Source organism: Ptychodera flava, chromosome 9 (genome assembly GCF_041260155.1).
Source record: "Ptychodera flava strain L36383 chromosome 9, AS_Pfla_20210202, whole genome shotgun sequence".
In the NCBI taxonomy this organism is placed as follows: Eukaryota; Metazoa; Hemichordata; class Enteropneusta; family Ptychoderidae; genus Ptychodera; species Ptychodera flava.
In genome coordinates, this window is record NC_091936.1 from 33,364,265 (window position 1) to 33,372,326 (window position 8,062).

The following is an 8,062-nucleotide window of genomic DNA, read 5'->3' on the forward strand; positions in this document are numbered from 1 at the left end:
CACAGCATACATATGCAAATAGGTAGAATGGTAAAATCATCAAACATCAACATCACAGGAATTATTAAAAGGAAGTGACATATTACCAACCTGCAGGACTAAGTTTATTATTTGAATTTCGAGTGAAAAAAAACGGGAAAATTCCGCCATTTTGGAAGTTCTGGTAATACTTCAACTCATTCAAACGATATACTATGTTGATATTACCGGTATGAGTACATCACAGATGTAAGCTTAGTATTTAATTTGTTTTGCCTTTCTTTGTATGAAGTTTGCATTTCTGTCACAAGGGTTATTATTTTTAGGATTACTTTCAGAATGGTAAGTTGTATGAAGTGGAACATATAGACATATTGGTGATAAATACTGTAAGGCGAAAAAAACCGCTTCTTTATCTCATGCATGTTCACCCAGACTAGCCATGTTCAACTTTTTACATTTGCAATTGAGATACACGAAAATGAAAGAGTGCTGTCCACAACATATACACATTCAGTTGAATCCTACGCATGCGCTGTACAACTCTGCACGGTAAACATTCTGATTGTGTTGTTTCTATGATGTAGTCTACCGTCATGAAAACTACAAATCGGAACTTGTGAACCAAAAAATGACGGAAAATTAAATGAAAAATGACATCCGGCGCCGGCATCATTTTTAGCTCACATTTGGTTTTACCAATGTGAGTTTATCGTATAGGCTAGAGTTGATGGCGTCTGTATGTATGTGTGTATGTATGTATGTATGTATGTATGTATGTATGTATGTACAGTATGTCCGTCAACATCAAAAACTCGCAAACCGCTGCACGTTTCAGCTTGGTATTTGGTGTGTGGATGCATCCTGGGCTATAGATGGGATTTTGTTCAAATGAAGTCTGCATTGCCGAAATTATGCAAATGAGCTTACAAAATGTGAAAATGGTCAAGAATTAATAACTCAAGAACCGCTTTTTTGATTGCTTTGAAAAGTTGTGTGCAAGTACCTTAGGTTAACCTTATACAGTTTTATGAATATTGTGAAGATATCCTTAACTTTGTATTTTTGCTGAATTTTTCATTTTCAGTAAAAATTCTTCTTCTCTGAAACCGCCGGCCCAATCGCTCGCAAATTTGGGTTGTCTCTTTGCAAGGGTGTTACTCTTCTAATTTGTTGAAATTATGACAAAATTGGGGAAATTACTATTTTTGTGCAATTTTGTCATTTTTGGTCAAAAAATCTTAGACAGTGTTTCCTTTTTAAAACCCCTGGACAGACAGCTTTCATATTTCGTACACAGACGTACAGAGATGACAATAGTTAGATATGTGGAAATTGTCCTGAAATATAAAAAATTGTATTTTTAAGACAATATTGTCATTTTTGGTCAAGAAAACTTTATCTCAACATTACTTGTTTGATAGCTTTGTAATTTGGTATAAAGTCCCTTGTTTGATAGCTTTGTAATTTGGTATTAAGTCCCGAAAGATGTTATTAGATAAATTTTCTGCTCAAAGTGTTGGAAAACCCCAAATTTGTATATTTTAGGTACTTTTCTCAGTTTGTGACCTTAAATGACCTATACTAACCCAGGATATGTTGTGAGACAATTTTGAAGGCTGTGAACATAATTTTGTCATATTTGATACCAATTTGTAGGAAAATTTGATCCAGAAAACAAAGCTGAGGTGATTTTTTTCATTTTGGACCAATTTTTGCAACTTTTCTATGTAAGACATACAAAAACTGATGAGAAATTTGGATCCAGGATAATTCCAGATGTTGTAATCACCACCCACAGTGGAAGGCATTTCACTATCTGTAACTAACTTAAGTGCTGTTTACATAAGAATGATAACACTCATGGCATTAATTAAAAATCTCCAAGGTTGTAAATGTACTTCCTGTCATTTGGTCTTATGTAATACCAAGGGGTGGAACATTTGATATGCAGGAGGGGGTAGGGTTTAGAAGATCAATGATGTAGCATTACTTTTTTACCAGATCCCTTGTGCATTTTTTGCCCACTCCCACCTTTTCTTTTTATCAAGCCTTCTCTGTTTTTTGTTGTTGACATTTGCTTATGTATTTAGGATCTGCTTCTCCCATTGCTATAGAAGTTGATATGCATGTTCCTAAAGATGACCTCCAGTACCTAAGTTGAAGACCTATTTGCTTTTGTCATTCTTGTTTTTCCTGGTTTAAATATTTCTCAAATGGACCAATTCAAACCGAATGTGAGCACATAGTGTCCTTGACGGTATTTTTTATTCGTCTGCCTAATTTTCGTGTACTGAAAGGCTGCACTATGTTTCCAGAAGATGGCAGCACAATGTGATTCATTACAGGATCAGCACCCCCCCCCCCCACCCGGGGTTACTCCAATAGAAAGGGGGTATGGGTGTGTGCCGCCCAAATGGGTTGTCACGGTCTTTTCACGAAAAAATCCCTAAACATGGGTCGATTTTTCATCCGGAAAAACCTAAACATTGGTCGATTACAAAGCAAATGTCCCATGCTTTAGGAAACCTTCACATGTAACAGAATATAGGTAAAATACCCCAAATTTGTCAAGCATATCCCTGACAATGGGTCCATTTTGGAATATACATGGGTAAATGCTTTCAACTTTGGCGGCACACCCCGAATGAAAATATTACGAGTACCCCTCCCGGGAGTGTCAATATAAAAAAGCAGGCCATTCTCTGATAAAACAGGGCCATTGATCAGCGTTCTTCCAATCTCTTGCAAGTACTTTTTCTGGGCTCGCACTTGACCGAGGTGAGACTCTCGATAGTGACCGTGGCATTGTACAACTCTGTTATCTGCTGGAAGGATCGTCCAGATAACATATATTTACGGAAAACAAAACATTGCTTCAATACAAACGTAGAGGGCGTTTGTGAATCCGCACAAAAACTTACAACAAATTGCATATACCGAAATGCTCTACGTATATCTGAAAATCAACCCTCTTATCTTTGAGGTTCAGAAGAATCGATGTAGGTCCAGGGTCAATGGAGTTGAATGTCTATACACGTATTTGAAGTAATATAAGACCTTTATTGCGGTAGACTGCTGTTAGTCTTTGTTTAAATTATCAAAAATTAGTAAAAAAAAATGTTTTAAAAGCGTAGGGTGGGAGTTCTTCAGGACTAGCTAATTAACCGAGTAGGATAGTAGCCCTACATTTTCTGTATGTTTTGTGGTTATAATTACAGATCATTTTTGCTGTTTGTAATTAATCAGAACACAACATACCAAATTTAAAATCAGGAAAACGACAATTATTTTATTTGTGAGTAGACCTAAACCTAAGAGTCAGGCTTGTTTTACCTTTCGCACAACCGTCACTTTTTTACAACAGCTAGTCTGACCGGTCAATCATTTCCACGTTACTTGAAACGTTCAGGATAGACACCACAAGAACATGCATTAGGATGAAGTTATTAGTGAGTAACACTGCTAGGGGATCGTCGGGTTTCAAGAGGAAACGTTTGTAAAATCGCCAGGTAGATAAAATAACTGGCGCCATTTCAGTCCAGTATTGATTTACAAGTGAAACATCATCTTTCAAGGCATTACACGTTTTATCTGTGTAAGCATATCAGTGTTAAGAAGTGGGTTAGAAGGGATTAGTTGACTAGAAGTTAGGATGATTTTGTTCTATTTTCTGCCATTTGTTTTTGCAGCTCATGGTCAGCGTCACATGACGCGTAATTTTCACATTTTTTCATCAAAACACTGTACTACCAAAAATCCTTTTTTTGCAACTCCCGTGCTTCCAATTTGTAATGAAACTTTTAAAAACATACAAATTTTATTGGTTGTGTCAGTAAACAAGCCCTCGGTAAATAGGGTAGGTCAGTCGGGAACCTTGTTTTGTATTTTTATTTCAGTGCGTTCTATCCAAAAAAAAAACAGACAAAAATCGACAAACTCGTGCGTGATTATCGAAAATGAGAAAAAAGTATTTGACCTTATTAGGGTTTTAAATAGGGTAGGTCTGGTTACCGGAAACATATTTTTTTAATTTGGCCTTACGTCATTTGAAGACACAAGAGACATGCTTTCATAAATTTGTTATAATCTATCTGAACATTACCGTATTGTAAATTTGTTATGGTAAAATATCGATAAGGCTTCCATGGCTGACACGGAAGAAGTATATGTGGAAGGTTGTTAGGGGTCACGGTTCACTAAGGAACCTCATTATAACTGTAACCAGCCTCAGTCATTCACATTGCCGTCTGATTTCGAAAAATTTCCTATTTTATTTACAACAACAGCTAAAGATTCCGCGTTCACTCTTTTACTATCGCCCTTCATGACCGATACAAGACCTGAAAACTCCTAAAACTTAATTTGATTCAGGAAATATTAGTCGTCAGGATCTATGCTTTGAAAATGATACGTATGCAAACTGAGACCCTAAATGTTTGCAATATTTATTCTGTTTTCGAAGCGTTGAACCGACACAAATGACAGATGTTCTACCAAGACAGTAGCAGGGACTATGAAATAATTTAATGTCTTATCAGTGAAATTGAGGATCACCGTCTCTTTGATGTCATACATACTTCTTTGCATTTTGCCTTATTTATTCGTTAACTATTGCCGAACACAAAATAATGCCCATATTAGTAAAGTATCCGCGGGCAATTCTGAGTAATGTCATAATGGCTCTGAAGTGTGTGTTCCATGGGGTTACATCGTGTACAAAGACCCTTGAGCTACCTGCAGCCCAGGCTTGTAATAGGATCGTAATTGATTCCCTGTGTCTTGACCTTTGGTCAAAATAAATCCCGGGTTCTTGCCTCTTTAATGCAGTATTTTCCAATAAAAGCGTAATATGTCAAATGAAATCACATTGCTCGGCATATGCAGGGACAGCCTCAGGCAATGTTCTGCCCGGTGTACAAGTAGACGATGGTAGTCTGTGCTTTGGCTTCTTCCTTATTAGACAGTAATGTCATATTTGTAGGGATATTAGCCTTCTCGGAAAGTTTCTGATCAATTTAACACAAAGGTAATCTAAATCCTTGCTGTCAAGAACCGTGATCGCAAACCTTCTTGAACACTTTTAGATGGCAGTCACAAAAACCAATACCTCATGATACGTTATATTTGAGTTTGGTAATTATTTCGTGGCTTGTCTTATCAGAAAACAGGTTTTCCCTCGACTGCGCGATTGCGCAAATTGCGCATTTCGAGCCATTTTCTGCCCTTTAAAAGTTACTGACTGCGCGAAAATCGCGCACAAAGCACAGGACGCAATGATGTGACTCAAGCACATGGTGTAGTGACGTGTAAATTTGTTGTTGTTTCTGGTCAGAATACTCCCTCGGAAAAGACGAAATATCGCCTGTCATTCAGCTTTGGAGTGTACGCGTCGAAAAGAACAGCCAAGGACATATTGTGGTTCAGTCTCCATGGATACTAGTACCATTTTGTGTCCATGTTTTGATAGGATATGTTGTTTAATGTCATTAGTAAGCATTAAAAAAATACTGCCCCTAAAATGTCAAGTCTGCCCCCGTAATTTTGATGAATGGGGCAGAAATCGCTCCCTTCAGTGAACATGCAGAGAAAACACTGAGAAAACGTATTATGAATGTATCATGGAGATACGGATTACTTGTGTCTCATGTCATTCTATTGACCATTTGCGGCGATTTTGAGGAATACTGGAAAAAGCAAAAGTACACTTTTGACTTTATACCTCTGTTGTCTAATTAAGCAGCCAAAATCTTGTACACTGATATTCCAGGCTTAGTAGTATTTAAAATCGTCAGAAATGACCTGTGTGCTTTGCGATAATGACTTTGAGGGCATACAGATTACACACTCATTTTCCCGAAACTAGCACACAGTTTCTCGGTCGCAAACTCACACACTTCCATCGTTTTGTGGGATCGATCATAAATGGTGTCAGTCAACATATGGCAAATACGAATCCTTTCAAATATTGAAATTAACATTTCGGTGTTTAGAAAGCCTTGATGACGCAAAATCATCTTGTTATAAATGTCATACGAGTCACAGCATGCATGCTGACTAAAAGCAATTTTTGACCAATTTTTCAGGGGCTGTGCTACGTGACAGTAAATTTATATCATTGCGCTCTGAGGAAACCCATTGCCTTGAAAACCAAAGATTACATCGATTTTATCTCAACGTGTAGAGATAGCCAAATGACTTTACTATTCATAGATTGTTGCTATGGTGAAGTGATTCTATTAAAGTCCAGCTATTAAATGTTTGGTTTCCTGTTTTGTGTATGATTTACACACACGCCTTAAATAACTTAGTGTTTTGGATTATTGTCCTCTCTTCCGATTTCCGACCAACACAGTTAATGTAAGACTGAATAATGTGCTAAGCGAACCTTGTGTGGCAAATGGTAGGGTTTAAAATTAGTTCACGTATCTCGGCGAAGGTTTTCTTACATTCGTCAGACTCTGCGACTCTCAGTTGTGATTATGCCTTTATTTTGTCATTACTGTGCGAAAGGAAAATACACCGCACTGCAAAACAAAACGCAAAGCAAACACGATTGTAAATTTTGATAAAATCAAGTGAACACAGAGCAGCGACGTACCTATATAAGAATATTTATCTACCATCAGAAAGGTCATGCTTTGTGCCTGTGATCGACTCTTTAAAATGTAGTAAAACCATCTGTCAAAATCGGTCAGGATACTAATGACGGAAATGTGACCTTCTAATATTTGTATTGGATTTGTTCGGTGTTTTCTTCAACAGTGGCAAGATTTCAAGTTACACAAGTGTGATGATCGTGGTTCTATTATAAACGCGCAAAAATAAATATTTGTCAGTTTCTTTTTAGAATATTTGCGGAAATTAAGAACTTAAAAATGAAGATCTAGGTACTCACCAATCGATCAAAGGCTCTGATCACGATTACAACAACAAACAGAAGTAGAAAATTTATGTCAATCAGCTTTTAAGGTAGTATGCGCCTCAAACCTTTCTAAAGGAATCTTTTAACCATTCTCTTTTAAAATCAAGAATAAAAAATCAAGGGTCATCGTGCGAATTTTGGTACTAGAGAAATAAATTTCCCAAGATTTACCGACATTTGAAACTCAAAATGGCCGCCACCGTACCCCTGTGTTAACTCTATGGAGAAAAATAAAATTTTCGAATTTAGAAAAACCAAGCCGCTGAAAAGTTGTCTTACACCAAGAGCTTCAAATGAGCCCCAACTATAGGGCTAATCGCAAAAGATTGAGAGTCAAAATATCTGTCCCTGATGCGCATTCAACTTTAATTAGCTTTTACGAAAATTCTGTTGGCAAAAGTAAGTAACCTTGAGTCGTAATCAACTCCATGACCCTTGTAGATGTGATGATAGAAAACCTCTATATATACTGCAAGGATGGCTGTGGCTGTGTTTCCAATAGGTGAGTATTATTTTATTGGTAGAAAACCCATTTTATGTATCATTGAAAAAATTGACATATTTTCTCCGTATACGTATCTTTTCCCGCAGGGAACAATGTCTGTACCAGCAGACACAGTACGTCAATCATGGTGTAAGAGCAGAGTAGAGTACACGGCCAGCGGCGCTGGTTTTGTCTACAATTTTGCAGATGTTTGCGCTGTGTAACGTTTTCTTTGAATTCAGTACGGAGCCAATTTTGCTTGCGATAAGAGAATGACCCCCATTCATATAACATGCAGGGGATAAGGAGCATCGCAATACTCTTGTGGAAGCACCCTCCCTGAAAGTTTCGATTAATGCTTAAATGTATAAAAAAAGTGACGACATGATGACATTTATTGTAGGATGCAAGTGAAATGAAAGCTCAAGAGCTGCTCTGCCCTTCAAGAAAAAGATTTCAAAATGTACATTAAATAATTGATGAATCTTTACATTCTCACTTCATAAACTGTAGAATGGTGTCCATGGGGAACCTGTTCAGTTCAGATATCATCTGGAAGGTATATGTACAAACAACATGTAAGCGATATCTTTGTAATTTTTACCTTCGGAACAAATACTAGGCCGAAAGCTCAATGAATGATGTCGTATTTCCGAGCATTCTGATTCTTCTAC